Source organism: Hordeum vulgare, chromosome 1H, assembly GCF_904849725.1.
Source record: "Hordeum vulgare subsp. vulgare chromosome 1H, MorexV3_pseudomolecules_assembly, whole genome shotgun sequence".
Lineage (NCBI taxonomy): Eukaryota > Viridiplantae > Streptophyta > Magnoliopsida > Poales > Poaceae > Hordeum > Hordeum vulgare.
The window spans coordinates 177257295-177274592 of record NC_058518.1 but is presented as its reverse complement, the minus strand read 5'-3'; positions in this window follow the sequence as shown (position 1 = coordinate 177274592).

Below are 17298 nucleotides of genomic sequence, written 5' to 3'. Positions count from 1 at the left end.
GCATTTACTTTGTTTGCCAGTTGCCTCCCGTTTTCCTCTTCCCCACTTCACCAATTTTCCTTTTTCATTTGCCTTTTTCGTTCGCCCTTTTCTTTCGCTTGCTTTCTATTCGCTTGTGTGCTATGTGCCTTCAATATGCTTGCATCTTCACTTGCTGAAAATCTATTGATATGGATCCTCATCCACTTGCTAATCTCTTTAAGAGATCCAATTATGTTGATCCAATTTCTAGTGAGTTGAGTGCGCTTGACTTTCTCTATGGACTTTTGCTTGAGATGCGTGAATCTGAAAATCGTGATGAAGAAATTCATGAAGTGATTCACGAGGTGTCCTTGAATGAAAAGCATGATTGCAACGATTTCATTATAAATTCTATTAATGACAATCATGCTAAAAATATGCAAAACCCTAAGCTTGGGGATGCTAGTTTTGCTTTGGCCACTACTTTTTGCAATGATCATGATTGGGGTAATGATTTTTCTTATGATCTTGAAAATTTCTTTAAGCCTCATAATGAATATGATGTTTGCAATAATATTGAAAGTGGGTTTGGAGAAGTCATGACTTTAGTTGATGATAATCCCACTATTTTTGAAGAGCGTCAACTTTGCATGCATGTGGATCATGAAAATAATATCCTTTGTGATATCTATATTGTTGAATTTGATTATGATCCCACATGTAATTGCTATGAGAGAGGAAAATATTGTGGTAGAAACTTTCATGTTACCAAATTACCTCTCGTTATGTTGAGATTGCCATTGTCTCTTTCTTCTTCCTTGCTTTTGGTAATTATTGGTTGTCTTGCCAATTTGTTTTCCTATAAAATGCCTATGCATAGGAAGTATGTTAGACTTATATGTGATTTTCACATGCTTTATGATGCTCTCGTTGTGCTTCAATTCTTGTCTTTTGTGTGAGCATCTTTGAATTATCAATGCCTAGCTAAGGGCGTTAAACAATAGCGCTTGTTGGGAGGCAACCCAATGAATTTATATTTTATTTTCTATTTTGTTGCGTCCACACTATCATAATTCTGTTATGATTGTGTTTTTTGTGTTTCTTTTGTGTCCGAGCCAAGCAAAACCTTTATGATTAGTCTTGGTAATGGTTGTTTGATCCTGCTGGAAAAAGGCAGAAATTTTCGCTCACGAGATGATTTTTCATTTTTATTCAGAAAGAGCTTTTGAGTTGATTCTTTTTGATTCTGGTTGATATGCCTTTTTCCCAGGCAGTCCTAAGTTTTCAGATTTGTTGAGGTACGAGAAGTATACGAAGTATACAGATTGCTACAGACTGGTCTGTTTTTGACAGATTCTGTTTTTGTTGAGTTGGTTGCTTGTTGTGATGAAACTATAGTTAGTATTGGGGGGTACTAGCCATGGAAAACTGAGAATACAGTACCCCAACACCAATATAGATAGAATTCAATTTTTCTACAGTACTAAAAGAAGTGGTACTTTGTTTTCTTGTGCTAATGTTATCACGAGTTTCTCTTCAAATTTTGTGTTGTGAAGTTTTCCAATTTTGGGTGATGTTCTCATGGACAAAGAGATAAGGAGTGGAAAGAGCTCAAGCTTGGGGATTCCCAAGGAATCCCAAGCCAAATTCAAGGACACCAAAAAGCCTAAGCTTGGGGATGTCCCGGGATGGCATCCCCTCTTTCGTCTTCAATCCATCGGTAACATTACTTGGAGCTATATTTTTATTCAGCACATGATATGTGTTTTTCTTGGAGCATCTTGTATCTTAGGAGCCTTTTTTTTTGTGTCACAATAATCCTTGCTTCACACCTTTTTGATAGAGAGAGACATGCACTCATCGTGATTTTTGCTAGAATGTTCATAGTGCTTCACTTATATCTTTTGAGCTAGATACTTTTGCTCTTGTGCTTCACTTATATCTTTTAGAGCACGGCGGTGCGTGATTTGGTAGTTGGCTTATGCTATGAAAGTAGTATCAAATGTGATAGGTACCCAAAGAGGATGCAAAAACATCCATCTTCATGTGCATTGAGTAGAAAGAGAAGTCTTGATTCATCTCAATTAGTTTTGAGACGTGGATTTGGTAATATTAAGAGCTATGTTAGTAGGCTGTTGTGAATCTAGAAATACTTGTGTTGAAGTTAATGATTCCCGTAGTATGGTGAACCACTATGTTAGGAAGTCGGAGCATAATTGATCTATTGATTGCCATCCTTAGAGTTGAGGTCGGGATCCCGCGATGGTTAACACCTACCAACCCTTCCCCTCGGAGTATGTGGTTACCACTTTGTTTCGATTACTAATAAAAACTTTCACAACAAGTATGTGTGTTCGTCATGACTAATGTGAGTCCATGGTATAGATGCACTTTCACCTTCCACCATTGCTAGCCTCTTTTGTGCCGCGCAATTCTCGCTGGTACACAAACCCACCATATGCCTTCCTCAAAACAGCCACCATACCTACCTACTATGGCATTTCCATAGCCATTCCGTGATATATTGCCATGCAACTCCCACCGTTCCGTCTCATGACTTGTGTCGTCACTCTCATATTTCCATTGCATGATCGTAAGATAGCTAGCAAGATGTTTCCAACGTCATACGCCATGCTAGATCGTTGCACATCCCGGTACACTGCCGGAGGCATTTCCTATAGAGTCATCATCATTGTGAGCTTTGAGCTGTGAGTAAATAAAAGTGTGATGATCATCATTATTAGAGCATTGTTCCATGTGAGGAAATAAAAAAAAGGCCAAAGAGCCCAAAAACAAAAAAGGGAGAAAAGAAAAGAAAAGAAAAGAAAAAAGAGGCCTAAGAGCCCAAATGAAAAAAAAGAAAAGAGAGAAAAAGAGAGAATGGACAATGCTACTATCGTTTTCCATACTTGTGCTTCATAATAGCACCATGTTCTTCATGATTGAGAGGTTCTTGCTTTCTCACTACCATATGCTAATGGGAATCTTCATTATCTCACTTGGCTTGTATATTCCAATGATGGGCTTCCTCAAAATTGCCCTAGGTCTTCGTGAGCAAGCAAGTTGGATGCACACCCACTAGTTTTCCTTTTGAGCTTTCACATACTTATAGCACTAGTGCATCTCTTGTATGGCAATCCCTACTCATTCACATTGATATCTATTAATGGGCATCTCCATAGCTTATTGATACGCCGAGTCAATGTGACCATCTTCCCCTTTTTTGTCTCACAACCACCACCACACTCTATTCCACCTATAGTGCTATATCCATGGCTCGTGCTCATGTATTGCATGATAGTTATAAAAAGTTTGAGAAAGTAAGAGTGAAAAAACAATTACTTGGCCAATACCGGGTTGTGAATGATTTACATTAGTTGTGTGAGGATGATGGAGCATAGCCAGATTATATGATTTTGTAGGGATAACTTTCCTTGGCCTTGTTATTTTGAAAGTTCATGATTACCTTGCTAGTTTGCTTGAAGTATTATTGTTTTCATGTCAATAGCAAACTATTGTTTCGAATCTTACGGATCTGAACATTCATGTCACGTGAAAGAAGTTGCAAAGGACAACTATGCTAGGTAGAATTCACATCAAAAATTCATTCTTTATCACTTCCCTACTCGAGGACGAGCAGGAGTTAAGCTTGGGGATTCTTGATACGTCTCCAACGTATCTATAATTTTTGATGGTTTCATGCTATTATCTTGTCAAACTTTGGATGTTATGCATGCCTTTTATATATTTTTTGGGACTAACTTATTAACTCAGTGCCAAGTGCCAGTTCCTGTTTTTTCCATGTTTTTGACCCCTTTCAGAGGGGATTTTGAAACGGAGTCCAAACGGAAGAAAATCCCTGAAAAGATTTTTTTCGTAATGGAAGAAGATCGGGAAGCTTGAGAGCCAAGGCAGGGGAGCCTCAGGGGCCCCACAAGACCCCACCCCATTGCCAGGGGGGAGGCCGCGGCCCACAGGCTTGTGGGCCCCCTGGGCGCCCTCTACCCTAGGGGTTGCGCCTATATATTCCCTAAAAATCCCAAAAAAATTAGGACATCATCGAAATTACTTTTTGACCACCGCAAGCTTCTGTCTCCGCAAGATCCCATCTGGGGCACGTTCTGGTGCCCTACCAGAGGGAGGATTAGGACACGGAGGGCTTCTTCAGCAACACCATGACCTCTCTGATGATGCGTGAGTAGTTCACCATAGACCTACGGGTCCATAGCTAGTAACTAGATGGCTTCTTCTCTCTCTTGGATCTTCAGTACAAAGTTCTCCATGATCTTCATGGAGATCTATCCGATGTAATCTTCTTTTGCGGTGTGTTTGTCGAGATCCGCTGAATTATGGATTTATGATTAGATTATCTATGAATCTTATTTGAGTTTCTTCTGATCTCTCTTATGCATGATTTCATATCCTTGTAATTCTCTTCGAGTTGTGGGTTTTCTTTGGCCAACTAGATCTATGATTCTTGCAATGGGAGAAGTGCTTGGTTTGGGTTCATACCGTGCGGTGACCTCACCCAGTGACAGAAGGGCTAGCGAGGCACGCATCGTGTTGTTGCCATCAAGGGTAAAAAGATGAGGTTTTCATCATTGGTTTGAGATTATCCCTCTACATCATGTCATCTTGCTTAAGGTGTTACTCTGTTCGTCATGAACTCAATACACTAGATGCATGCTAGATAGCGGTCGATGTGTGGAGTAATAGTAGTAGATGCACAAAGTATAGGTCTACTTGTCTCGGACGTGATGCCTATATGTATAATCATTGCCTTAGATATCGTCATGACTTTGCGCGGTTCTATCAATTGCTCGACAGTAATTTGTTCACCCATCGTAATATTAGCTATTTTGAGAGAAGCCTCTAGTGAACACTATGGCCCCCAGGGTCTACTCCACACCATATTTTCAGCCTTACACTTTTTACTTCGTTGCACTTTCCGCCTTCAGATCTCACTTTGCAAACAATCTTGATGGGATTGACAACCCCTTTGAAGCGTTGGGTGCAAGCTTGTTTGTGTTTGCGCAGGTACTTTGAACTAGACGAGGCCCTCCTTCTGGATTCATACCTTGGTTCTCAAACTAAGGGAAATACTTACTGCTCCTGTGCTGCATCACCCTTTCCTCTTCAAGGGAAAAACAGACGCAAACAAGAGAAGTAGCAAGAATAATTCCTAGCGCCAAGGAAGGACTTATGTTACCGTAGCAGAGCTCACGATAGAGAAAATCACGGTTACGCACTCAGTTGTCAAGTTTTTATTAAGTTAACTTCAAGTTATCTAGAACTAGTGTTAAACAAAGTTTCTACGTTGCCACATGTGGTTACCCCGACTTACAAGTCGAGATCGTCGAATGATCATGCTTAGTGATCCCAGAGATCAATGCTCACCGAACACACATATACTGAGATAGTAACAGTGTTACATCCGAGTACCGAATTATTACAACACATGACCGAATAGTCAAGTTCACAAGGTTCGGCCTATGGCCAAATCATGCTGATAAAACTAATTGCGGAAAACATAGGGCTAAGCGGGTGCCCATGCCATCAAGGCTACACCGTCATGCATTCTGACTAGCAGCGTCCTAGTTCACAGGGGCGTCTCCAAAGACGTACTCATCTCCAAACTCCGGTCCTTCCATGTCTGGTCAATAATACAATCAGCAGCAAGCTAATGAGTACTTTGAATGTACTCGCAAACAGCCCATGACATGAACAATGAAAGTGAAGGGTAACAATAACAGCCTTCTTTGGTGGATATCTCGTGGTGGTAAATAAACATGATCACATGTATGCATCAAGTTAAAGAATTACTTTTGAAGAACAAGTTATAGATATCAATATTTTTGTCGAGGGATGAACCATCCGGGTTCACCCTATATGCCAAATCACCAAACTTGGTCATATCATAATTTCATAATAACTCCTTTTCAACACAACTCACACACACTTGATTTATGTGGAAACAACTGGACGTAGTTTAAGCAGCACCACCCAACTGTCCTTGACCATGGACACGACTATTCGAATAGTTTTACACTTTGTAGAGGTAGTACGCTAGACCCATGAGTTCCAGGAAACTTCCGTGTCATCCACGACTTGCGGTATATAACATACCCGAGGTTAGTACCCGATCAATGCCTTTCCCCTGACGATACTAGACAAAGAGGTCCACTCGATTGGTACCCAGCCCACATGTTGTAGGTCTTACGAGCACTGACTCTGGATAGTATATATCAACCATGCAGGGACCAACGGTGTGCCTAGAAATCATAAAAATGATATAGTCGTCCTACCCCGCACGAACCAATCACGAGAGTGACCACACATCACTCCCGCCACTAGTAATGTGGCTCTTTGCTAGCACCAACCAGAGTAATCAACATAGCCCCGTCCCATAAGGGGTAACATGGTCGTACTGGTAAGGTTGGGACGGTCGACACATCATAAATCAAATCCCATTTCCGAAACCATACTCACTCAAAAATACACGGTGCACCACTTCACCAAAAGTGGCCACCTAACTCATCATCACCCTCGGGCATTAGTGGCACCAGACAGGGTTTTCATAAACTCTTTGATTTATACCAACAACATGATCATGCTATTTACTCTAGCATTACTTGTCAACATGATAATAGCGTGATCCTCAAAAGGTGTAGTATCAAGCTCAATGCATGTGCTCCGAAGGAACCATCGGTATCATCATATCAAATGATTTACCGGCACTTATGATCATATGCAATGAAAATACTTGCTATCTTAACATGCAATATAACATACGCTCAGTCATGGTGAAAGGGCTGCTTGCCTTCGTCAGCTAGGTACCTGGGGTCTTCGAGGTCTTCCACTCCGGTTCCCTGGTCAACCGGATTTTCTATCATCGATAAAAGAATTAATAAGAAGTAGCTCATTCAGAAACAGATCCCAAAGTTATTTTAAAAATGATCTTTATTACTGATAAATCTAAGTTATCATTTTGAAAAATATTTGCCTCAAATTTTCCTGAAGGAACATTTTTAAAATTAACCAAACAAAACCAAAACTATTCCAATTTAGTCCTTTTTAATATTGCAAACAGAATAGTTGTTTGAAAAATCCACCCAATCACATTATTAAATACTACATATCTTTTGAAGAATAAAAGTGGAAAAATTATATTTTTACACTGGTTAAATATTTTTATAAAAATCTTTGAAATCAGATTTTAAAAATAAAGAAAAATGGGCTAAGTCCCTGGCCTGGCTCGGCCTGGAACTGAGCTGGCCCATGGCCAGCCGATTGCGTGCCCAGGCGCGAGCGCCGTTAGGTTTGAACCTGACGTGCGGGGCCCTGCGGTCAGCGGTTGCGGAAAGCGCGGGGGAGGAGGCTGGGCCACCGACAAGTGGGGCACACCTATCGGGGTCGTTTCCTACCTCTGGTCGGAGAGGAGGAGGAGCACGCCGGTGAGCCTGCGACGTTCTCAAGCCCCAACAAGGACAGGAATAGGTTCACCATGACGTCGCCTACCTTCTGGTAGTCGGAACAACATCGGAAAGGCAGGGGTTCACGGGCGACGAGAAGGGCGCGACGGAGGAGTTTTGGAAGGTGGTCGAGGAGGTAGCTAGGGGCACGGAAATGCTCGGGCCAGTTGGGGGAAAGCTTCCTAGGGTTGAGGAGATCAGTTTGGTGGGTCGAGGGGCGCATGAGTCGTCGTTTAGCCGGAGATCGACCGGAGCTCCGAGACGGAGGGGCCTCGGTCAATCTCGAGCACGGGGGCTCTGCTAGTTTCCTGGAGTGGCTAGGGAAGTGCTAGTGGTCGTGGTGAAGCTATCTGAGGGGTGCACGAGCGAGGGGAAGGGCTATAAATAGGCCCGCGACGGTGAGCCGATTCGGGAGCGCCGGTGACTCACCGTGGCACGCATGGGGGTGAAGAGAGGGGCTGGGGTCGAAACCACGGTCTCAGGACATGGTTTTGGACTGCCAGAACCATCTGCTTCTCAGGGAGCACTACTAGAAAAACAGCTATAGCCAATATGGACACTAATGGTGCACTATACATGTGGTGCGCCATTACTAAATAGTAATGGCGCACCATGTGTAGGTGCGCCATTAGTAACCAAAGCAGTAATGGCGCACCAGGTGAAAAGTGCGCCATTACTAAGTTTGACCAAGGTTTGACCCAGTCATACACATAGTAACGGCGCACTTTGTATAGGTGCGCCATTACTAAGTTGACATAGTAATGGCGCACCTAGCAAATGGTGCACCATTAATATGTGGATGACTGGGTCAAACACTGGTCAAACTTAGTAATGGCGCACTTTGTAAAGGTGCGCCATTACTATGTCAACTTAGTGATGGCGCACCTATACAAAGTGCGCCATTACTAACTTTGACCAAATCATACACATAGTAATGGTGCACTTTGTGAAGGTGCGCCATCACCAAATGCACCCCCCCTGTGGACCGCCTTTTCAGTTTAAAAATAAATGAAAGAAAATGATGGAAATGTCAAAAAAAAATAAAAGAAAATAAGTTTCCCTTGTGATATGTGGTCTAGTTGTTGGCAAAATTTACAAATATGAATTTCGACTTTATTTGCAAAATCTGTGTGGAATTTAGTAAAATGGGCATAACTTTTACATACGAACTCAGATTAAAAAGATTTTTATATGAAAAATCATCTACTCGAAAAGTTACATCCGAATTCAAAAGGGGGAACCCCGTTGAAGATTTTTAGAATCCCCCAAAGCCTAACAGAATAAAAGATACAAGACTTTTAAGATCTAGAGGGGGGAAATGGAAAAAAATTCAAACTTAGTAATGGGGCACCATTTGCTAGGTGCGCCACTAGTAACAGAAAAAAAATGATTTCAAATTTTTTTTTGAAAAAAATGTTCAAAATATGATACATAATATGACAGGGAAATTTGAAATACTTTTACAAAATTTCATCACACCCATAACATGAACAAAGTCCTAGACATCAACAAGGTTTAATAGGATTGATATGGTAGATATATCAACATATGTCTGTTAAGTGAGCTCGTCCGGGGGTTGGATAGAACTGAGAAGTTAAGTGTGCTGGGGCTGGAGTAGTGTGACGCCATTACTAACAATTACTAATGGCGTGATAATAGTGGCGCACCTATAGTGCGCCATTAATAGGCAAAATAGGAGCGCCAGTAACAACCTTTTTTCTAGTAGTGGAGAGAGGGAGGAGTCGAGCACCCGTGGCCACGCAACCTTGGCCGGTTCTGGTGCGCGCGGGCACGCATCGCACGAGCTCTACCGCGGGGGAGGAGGGGACCTGAGGGTTCCTCGACGCAGAGGGGTTGTCGGGGAAGAGGTTGGACACCTCGGGGGAGGCTAGAACTGGCCGAGAGCGTCGCCCCCACCTCGGTGGCTTCCTGTAGCGCACCCAGAGCGCAATTTTGGCATGCCACGGCATGCTGGTGCGCTCTGAGGCACTTTGGACGTGTCTAGCATATCCTGGCACTGGCTGGGAGTGTGGCTAGTCGTTTGGGTCTCGTGGGAGCTTCGGATGGTCAAGGGAGACAAGAAATACTCATGTTGTCAGCCTTGAACTGAAGCCTAAATTGGGGTTTTTGGCCTTTCCACTTCGAACCAGTGAGGTGACGGTTGACTGGGGTTAGATATAGATACCGTCCACCTAATCTATGAGTTTGGAGCAAAGGGGTTGGGTTTAGCTGTGGCTAGGAGGGCTTTTTTTCCATTTGTCAAAAGATGCTCGACAGTGGTTTGAGGGGGTTGCACCCCACCACTGGTGCTGCAACTTAACAGGTTTGGGTTTGGTGCTAAAACATGGGGTTTCACCAAGTTTGAGCTCCATTGGACAAATTTAGCTTTGAAAACTTGAAAACACCTCCATATGATCAGATCTGTCCCTTCCAAAGAGAGTGTGGGCAAACTAAGTCCCACAAATCTCATTTTTGGTGTGGAACCCTAATTTGAGGTATTAGGCACTCCTGCGAAGTTTCGGCATCATTGGAGAAACATTGTTATGTAGAGTTCCTCTAACTTCAATCTGGACAGAAGGGGTTCTACGGTTATTTTGGGTCCTTAATCACCTTGGATCAAGGTGAAACTTTATGTGGACACCAAATATGGCTTAGGGATACCACTGGAAGTTTCTAGGATTTTATTGAGAATATTTCCTGTGGAAATATTTCAAAAGGTCAAAATAGTCCGAAATGGTTTTCAGGGTTTTATTCAATAATTATAATGGAAAATAGGGTTTAAAATCTTATGTATGGAAAATATATGCCCTCCTGATCATCACGAAATTTAATTAGATTTTTCTAAGGCAGAAAAGTATTTTCCCAGGTAGGAATACCAATTTTGGCCTCAGAAAGGGACATGCAATTAAATTAGGAAAACAATTATAAAAAATAATTATTTTTGTGGTTTTGGAATATAAATATAAGTTAAAATGAGATCGCCAACTTTGAGTATAAACCAACCTTTCCATCAAAGGCATGTGGTGCAACTCAAAGTAGGGTTTTTACCTGGATCACAAACAAGTAAGGTTTTTTAGAAATAATCCAATATTGTGAAATGGGGTTTTTATCATCACATGATCACACACACAAGCATACAATGACAATCATGGTACTCACATCATTAGTTTTGAAAAAAAATTAACAAGCTCAGATTTTTTGCATTACAGAGAATGTGGTAGTAAAAACAGGATGTGACAGACCTATCCACCTTACAAGAATCCCGTCCCCGAGAGTCCTAAGCTAGGTGCTAAAAAGGTCTGGGAACTCAGGTCGGAGATAGTCTTCACGCTCCCATGTTGCTTCTGCTTCGGTGTGGTTGCTCCATTGAACCTTGAAATACTTGATTGTGCGACTTCTGGTGCAACGCTCAGCTTCATCCAGAATGCGGATCGGCTTCTCGCGGTAGGTGAGATCTGGCTGAAGGTCAATGGCCTGATGGTCAATGTCCTTATAAGGATCAGAACGGTTTGGCGATTGAAGACACTTCCGGAGCTGCGACACGTGAAAGACGTTGTGCACATCCGAAAGTTCCGGGGGCAGCTCCAACTGATAAGCAACTTCTCCACACCTTGCCGTGATCTTAAAAGGTCCAATGAACCTTGGAGCGAGTTTCCCTTTAACATGGAAACACTTGGTTCCCTTGATAGGTGTGACACGGAGGTACACCTGGTCTCCGGGAATGAACTCCACATCCCTGCGGCGAGAATCCGCATAGCTCTTCTCTCGACAAGTTGCACCTTCTCTTCTGCCTTGTGCAAAACTTCTGGCCCGAAAATCAGCCCTTCTCTGGTTTCGGACCAGTTGAGCGGGGTGCGGCACTTTCATCCGTACAACACTTCAAATGGGGCCATTTGGAGACTGGACTAGTAGCTGTTGTTGTATGAAAACTCAACGAACGGTAGACAGTCTTACCATTTGGCACCATGTGCCAAGACACAAGCGCGGAGCATATCTTCGAGTATCTGATTCACTCTTTCCTTTGTCCGCCCGTTTGCGGGTGGAAAGCGATGCTGAAAGAGAGCTTGGTTCCGAGGGCTTCTTGAAACTTCTTCCAAAATCTTGAGGTGAACTGCGTGCCTCGATCATATACAATCTCCTTGGGAACTCCGTGAAGGCTCACGATACGATGGATATATAGACTGGCCAATTGGTTTCCATCGTACGTAGTGTTGACCGGAATGAAATGGGCCACCTTAGTCAGGTGATCGACAATGACCCATATGGAGTTGTGCCCTTTGCTGGACCTAGGCAATCCAGTGATGCATTCCATGCCGACTTTGTCCCACTTCCATTTTGGCACTTGGAGTGGTTGTAGCAATCCAGCGGGTCGTTGATGCTCAGATTTGACTCGCTGGCATACGTGGCACTTGGTAACGTAAGATGCTATCTCTCTCTTCATGCCATGCCACCAGAATCTTTCTCGAAGATCTTGATACATTTTGGTACCACCGGGGTGAATAGAGTAGGGTGTATCATGTGCTTCCTGTAGGATCAAGTCCTTGGGTTCTGCCTTGTTGGGTATGCATAAACGTTTCCCAAACCACATTTCTCCTTGTTCATCCACCGAGAATCCTAGGGCCTTGCCTTATTGAATCTTCTTCTTGATGCCTTCAATGCTCCTATGGCCCTTCTGGGCCTCCTTCATGTCATCCTCCAGCGTTGGTTTGACTTCGAGGTTAGCCAGGAATCCTGATTCTACTAGCTCCAACCCGAAGTTCTCCAAGTCTTCATACAAGGCAGGTTGCCTTTCCTTGAGCATGACGTTCAAGTTGATGCCCTTCCGGCTTAAGGCATCAGCCACTGCATTGGCCTTACCGGGGTGATATTGAATGCTGAGGTCGTAGTCTTTGATTAACTCCAACCATCTCTGTTGCCTCATATTCAATTCCCTTTCGGTGAAGATATACTTCAGACTTTTATGGTCAGTGTATATTTCACATCGATTCCCAGAAGGTAATGTCGCCATGTCTTCAGGGCATGCACTACCGCTGCCAATTGGAGATCATGGGTGGCATAGTTTTCCTCATGCGGGCGCAGTTGTCGTGACAGATACGCCACAACTCTGCCATCCTGCATTAGAACCCCATCGAGCTCGGTCCAGGAGGCATCACAATATATCACAAACTCCTTGCTGATATTTGGAGTGGCCAATACCGGTGCGGTAGTTAATCTCTTCTTCAATTCTTGGAAACTTTCTTCACACTCCGGCGTCCATTCGAACTTCTTGCCTTTCTTCAAGAGCCGAGTCATAGGTTGAGCGATGCGGGAGAATCCTTCTACGAACTTGCAGTAATATCCCGCGAGTCCGAGGAAACTTCTGACTTCCTTCACATCAATTGGCAATTCCCAGTTGGTTACCGTAGTAATCTTGGAGGGATCAACTGCCAATCCACTTGCTGCCATGGTATGACCCAAGAATCCAACTTCGTTCAGCCAGAATTGTCACTTGCTGAACTTGTCATAAAGTTGGTGCTCTCTAAGCTTCTCCAACACTAACCTCAAGTGTTTCTCATGCTCTTCTTCGGACATGGAAAAGATTAATATGTCATCGATGAATACGATGAAAAACTTGTTCAGGTATTCCATGAAGACCTTGTTCATGAGGTACATGAAGTAAGCTGGGGCATTAGTTAACCCAAAATACATGACAATGCATTCGTACAGACCGTACCGGTCACGAACGCAGTATTGGGTATGTCTTCGGGTCGGATCTTCAATTAGGAATATCCAGATCGGAGGTCGATCTTGGAGAATACCTTAGCTTCATTTAGTTGATCAAACAAGTCTTCAATCATGGGGAGTGGATACTTGTTCTTAATCATGACCTCATTGACAGAACGGTAATCGACACAGAGTCTGATGGTTCCATCCTTCTTGGACATGAAAAGAACAGGTGATCCCCAAGGTGACGCACTCGGACGAATAAACCCTTTCCTGGGTTGCTCATCCAGCTGCTTCTTCAACTCTGCCAGCTCTTTGGATCCCATTCTGTAAGGCTTCTTATAGATAGGCCTTGATCTGGGCATGATCTCAATGACGAACTCGATGTCTCGCTCAGGAGGACTTCCTGGTAGCTCGTTAGGAAAGACGTCCGGGTACTCACAGACTATTGGCACTTGATCGAGTTCTACCTCTGATAGGCTGTTAACCCGTGGTACTTGAGCGGGTACTAGCTCAGAGACATACTTGACTTTGACTCCTTGGTCGCTTGTCATGGTAATGGCCCTATTGGCATAGTCCAAGATGCTTTGATGTTTGGCCAACCAATCCATGTTGAGAATTACTTCTAGGCCTTGCGACTTAAGCACAATGAGATCCGCTGAAAAGCTCATCCCATTGATAACTATCCCGACCTTCCTACACCCTAGGTTGGTCCTCAATACTGCTCCCGGGGTTTGAATTGCCATATGCCCACGAAGCAAGGTAGGTTTTAAACCGCATTTTTTCGCAAATATTTTTGTAACAAAAGAATGCGAAGCACCACAATCAAACAATATCGTTGTTGGGGTAGAGTTGACGAGGAACGTACCTAGAATGCAGTCCGGGTCTTCCTGCGCCTGTTCTCCGAAAATATGATTAATCCGCCCCTTGCTGTGGTACTCCTCATTGCGGGGAGCCTGATTCCTGCATGGCGCTCCTTGGCTTGGATTTGGTGTATTGGGGCACGGTGCATCGGGCTGCTTATTGGGGCATTGCCTGGAATAGTGCCATGTTTGTCCACATCCTAAACACGTAACTTGCGCTGGAAGATTGGTCTTGACTCCACTGTTGTTCGACGGATTGATTGCTAGCTTGGTGTTGACTTGCTATTGAGGCTGGTACTTCTGGTGAAATGTTCGATGCTTGTACTGCTGCTACTGATAGTTGGGTCTTGCTGGAGCTGACTGCCATGGGCGTGGCTTTGTGTTACTCGGTCCTCCACAACCAATTAGCTTGTGCTTATTGGTGTCATCCATAGCATGACGCTTGTCTTCCAACATAAAGGCCTTATTAACCAGATAGCTAAAGGTACGGCATTCAGAAACAACCAGTTGATACTGGAGTGACTGCTGTAGTCCTTCCATAAAGTGTTCCACTTTGGCGGCCTGAGTGTTGACATCTTCAGGTGCGTATCTTGACAGGAGGTTGAACTTCTGCAAATACTCCTTGACGGATCAACTGCCTTGCCTTAAGGCTCGGAATTCCTTCTTCTTAATGGTCATCATTCCAGGAGGAATGTGAGCAGCGCGGAATCCATCTTTGAACATAGCCCAAGTGATGACTTGCCCTGCTCGCATGATCTGAAATCCATCCCACGAAGCTCTGGCTGTGCCACCGAGACAATGAGAAGCATAGAGGACCTTCTCATTATCATCAGTGCATTTGACCAGCTCGAGGAGGTCTTCGATAGTACGGATCCAGTCATCAACATCCAATGGTTCAATCGTCTCCGTGAATATGGGTGGCGTACTTTGCATGAACTCAGAGAGAGTAGAGCGACCATTGCCATTCCCGTTATGCGGCGGGTTGTTCACCAAGGTTTGAGCCAGCTACTGAATAGCGGCATTGTTGGCTTGACGTTCCTCTCGAAGAGCTTGAAGGAACTGAGCCATAGTCAAGCTTCCGGGAGGAGGCGGTGGCAGTGGAACATCATCTTGCTGCTCGTGGTGATCTCCAGCTTGAGCTTCCCCTCCGGTTCCCTGCTGCTGACCTGAAGAGGCAGAGTCGGGGTTGCCGAAGGTGCTGTTGCGAGAAGCATTCACCATCCTGTCAGGGGAGTTGACAGGTCAATTTTTCGAACTGGCGGAATCATAAGGGATGATACTCTAGTAAAGAGGGGGTCTGGTGTTGTGCTAGTGTGAAAATTTTAAGCCAATGGTTTTGAAAGAGCTAATGCATTAGATTAAACAGGCGACTTGCATCATGCTTACACAACACTAGTGGTTCACTGAACCGATACATGGACTCCTACGCTCGGGGAGTAATTCCTAATTGCCTACGCCACTAATGCTAAGAGGCATACTGCGCGGTCTTGTAAAAGGGTTCTGCGGGATCTTCGTCTTCATCTTCATCTTCATCAGTGCTTCCCTTATTTGAAGGAGTAGGGGAAGGAAGCGGACCATCACGGTATCTCTTGGTTGGCGAGGTAGCGAAAAGGTCGGTGTACTCTTCCGTGGTTAGGCAACGACTCTGAAGAGGAGTGTCCTGAAGCGGTGGTATTCCTCCTCGGAAAGCAAAGCCAAGTGGTCCTACGGGTGCTCCTTCCTTCTTCACCTTGCGGTTCTTCATCTTCTCCGTGCAAAGCATATCCTTGACTTGGTGCAGCTCTTGGCGAATCCTTGTTGACTCTTCGATCAAAAGGTGCGTCAAAGTATCAGAGGAGAGACTAAAGTAGGTCTGAAACCTCAGTGGCGTCCCGTCCTCGGAATATGGGTCGAGTGTCCAACTCCCATCCACCCCATCCTTAACAAAGGGTAGATGACGAGTAGCTGGCTCGTCCGCCATCTCGGGAAGGATGTCGCGGAGTCGCATGAGCGCCTCTCATGCTGCGGTCTCCACTGCCAACATCAGATTCTCCAACTGTGGTCCCTCAAAGAACCATCTATTCGGGGAGTCATTAGCCTTCACTATCACATCCACGTGATATTCCTTCGTGTCAGCGTTGACCCAGTGCTCGTGGTAGAGAAAGATGGGTGTGCGGCATACTTGGCACTTCTCGATGCTATCATTCAAAAGTAGAGGAAAGCCCGTCTCCAGAAGCATCTCAGGTACGACAACCATCTACAAGATGTAGAGGAGAGGGTTAGAAAGCTTTTAGTGGGTGCAGAATCTCAGGTTAAGGTCTATGTGCTCTAATCGTCTCGGCTATCATCCATGCTACCTAAGGCTTCCTATAGTCAGGATGGCTCTGATACCAGCTCTGTGGGGACCCTGACTTACAAGTCGAGATCGCCGAATGATCGCGCTCAGTGATCCCAGAGACCAATGCTCACCGAACACACATATACTGAAATAATAAGAGTCTTACATCCGAGTACCGAATTATTACAACACATGACCGAATGGTCAAGTTGACAAGGTTGGGACTAAGGCCAAATCATGCTGATAAAACTAATTGCGGAAAACATAGGGCTAAGCGGGTGCCCAAGCCATCAAGCCTTCACCGACAGGCATGCTGACTCGGAAGCGTCCTAGTTCACAAGGGCGTCTCCAGAGATGTACTCATCTCCAAACCCTGGTCCTTCCATGTCTGGTCAATAACATAACCAGTGGCAAGCCAATGAGTACTTTCAATGTACTCGCAAACAGCCCATGACATGAATAATGAAAGTGAATGGTAGCAATAACAGGCTTCTTTGCTGGATATCTCTTGGTGGTAAATAAACATGATCACAGGTATGCATCAAGTTAAAGAACTACTTTTGAAGAACAGGTTAGAGATATCAATATTTCTCTCGAGGGCTGAACCATCCGGGTTCACCCTATATGTCAAATCACCAAACTTGGTCATATCATACTTTCATAATAACTCCTTTTCAACACAACTCACACACACTTGATTTATGCGGAAACAACTGGACGTAGTTTAAGCAGCACCACCCAACTGTGCTTGACCGTGGACACGGCTATTCGAATAGTTTTACACTCTGCAGAGGTAGTACGCTGGACCCACGAGATTCGGGAAAATCTCGTGTCATCCATGACTCGCGGTATATAACATACCCGGGGTAAATACCCGATCAATGCCTGTCCCCTGACGATACTAGACAAAGAGGTCTACTCGGTTGGTACCCAGCCCACATGTTGTACGTCTTACGTGCACCGACTCTGGACAGTATCAATC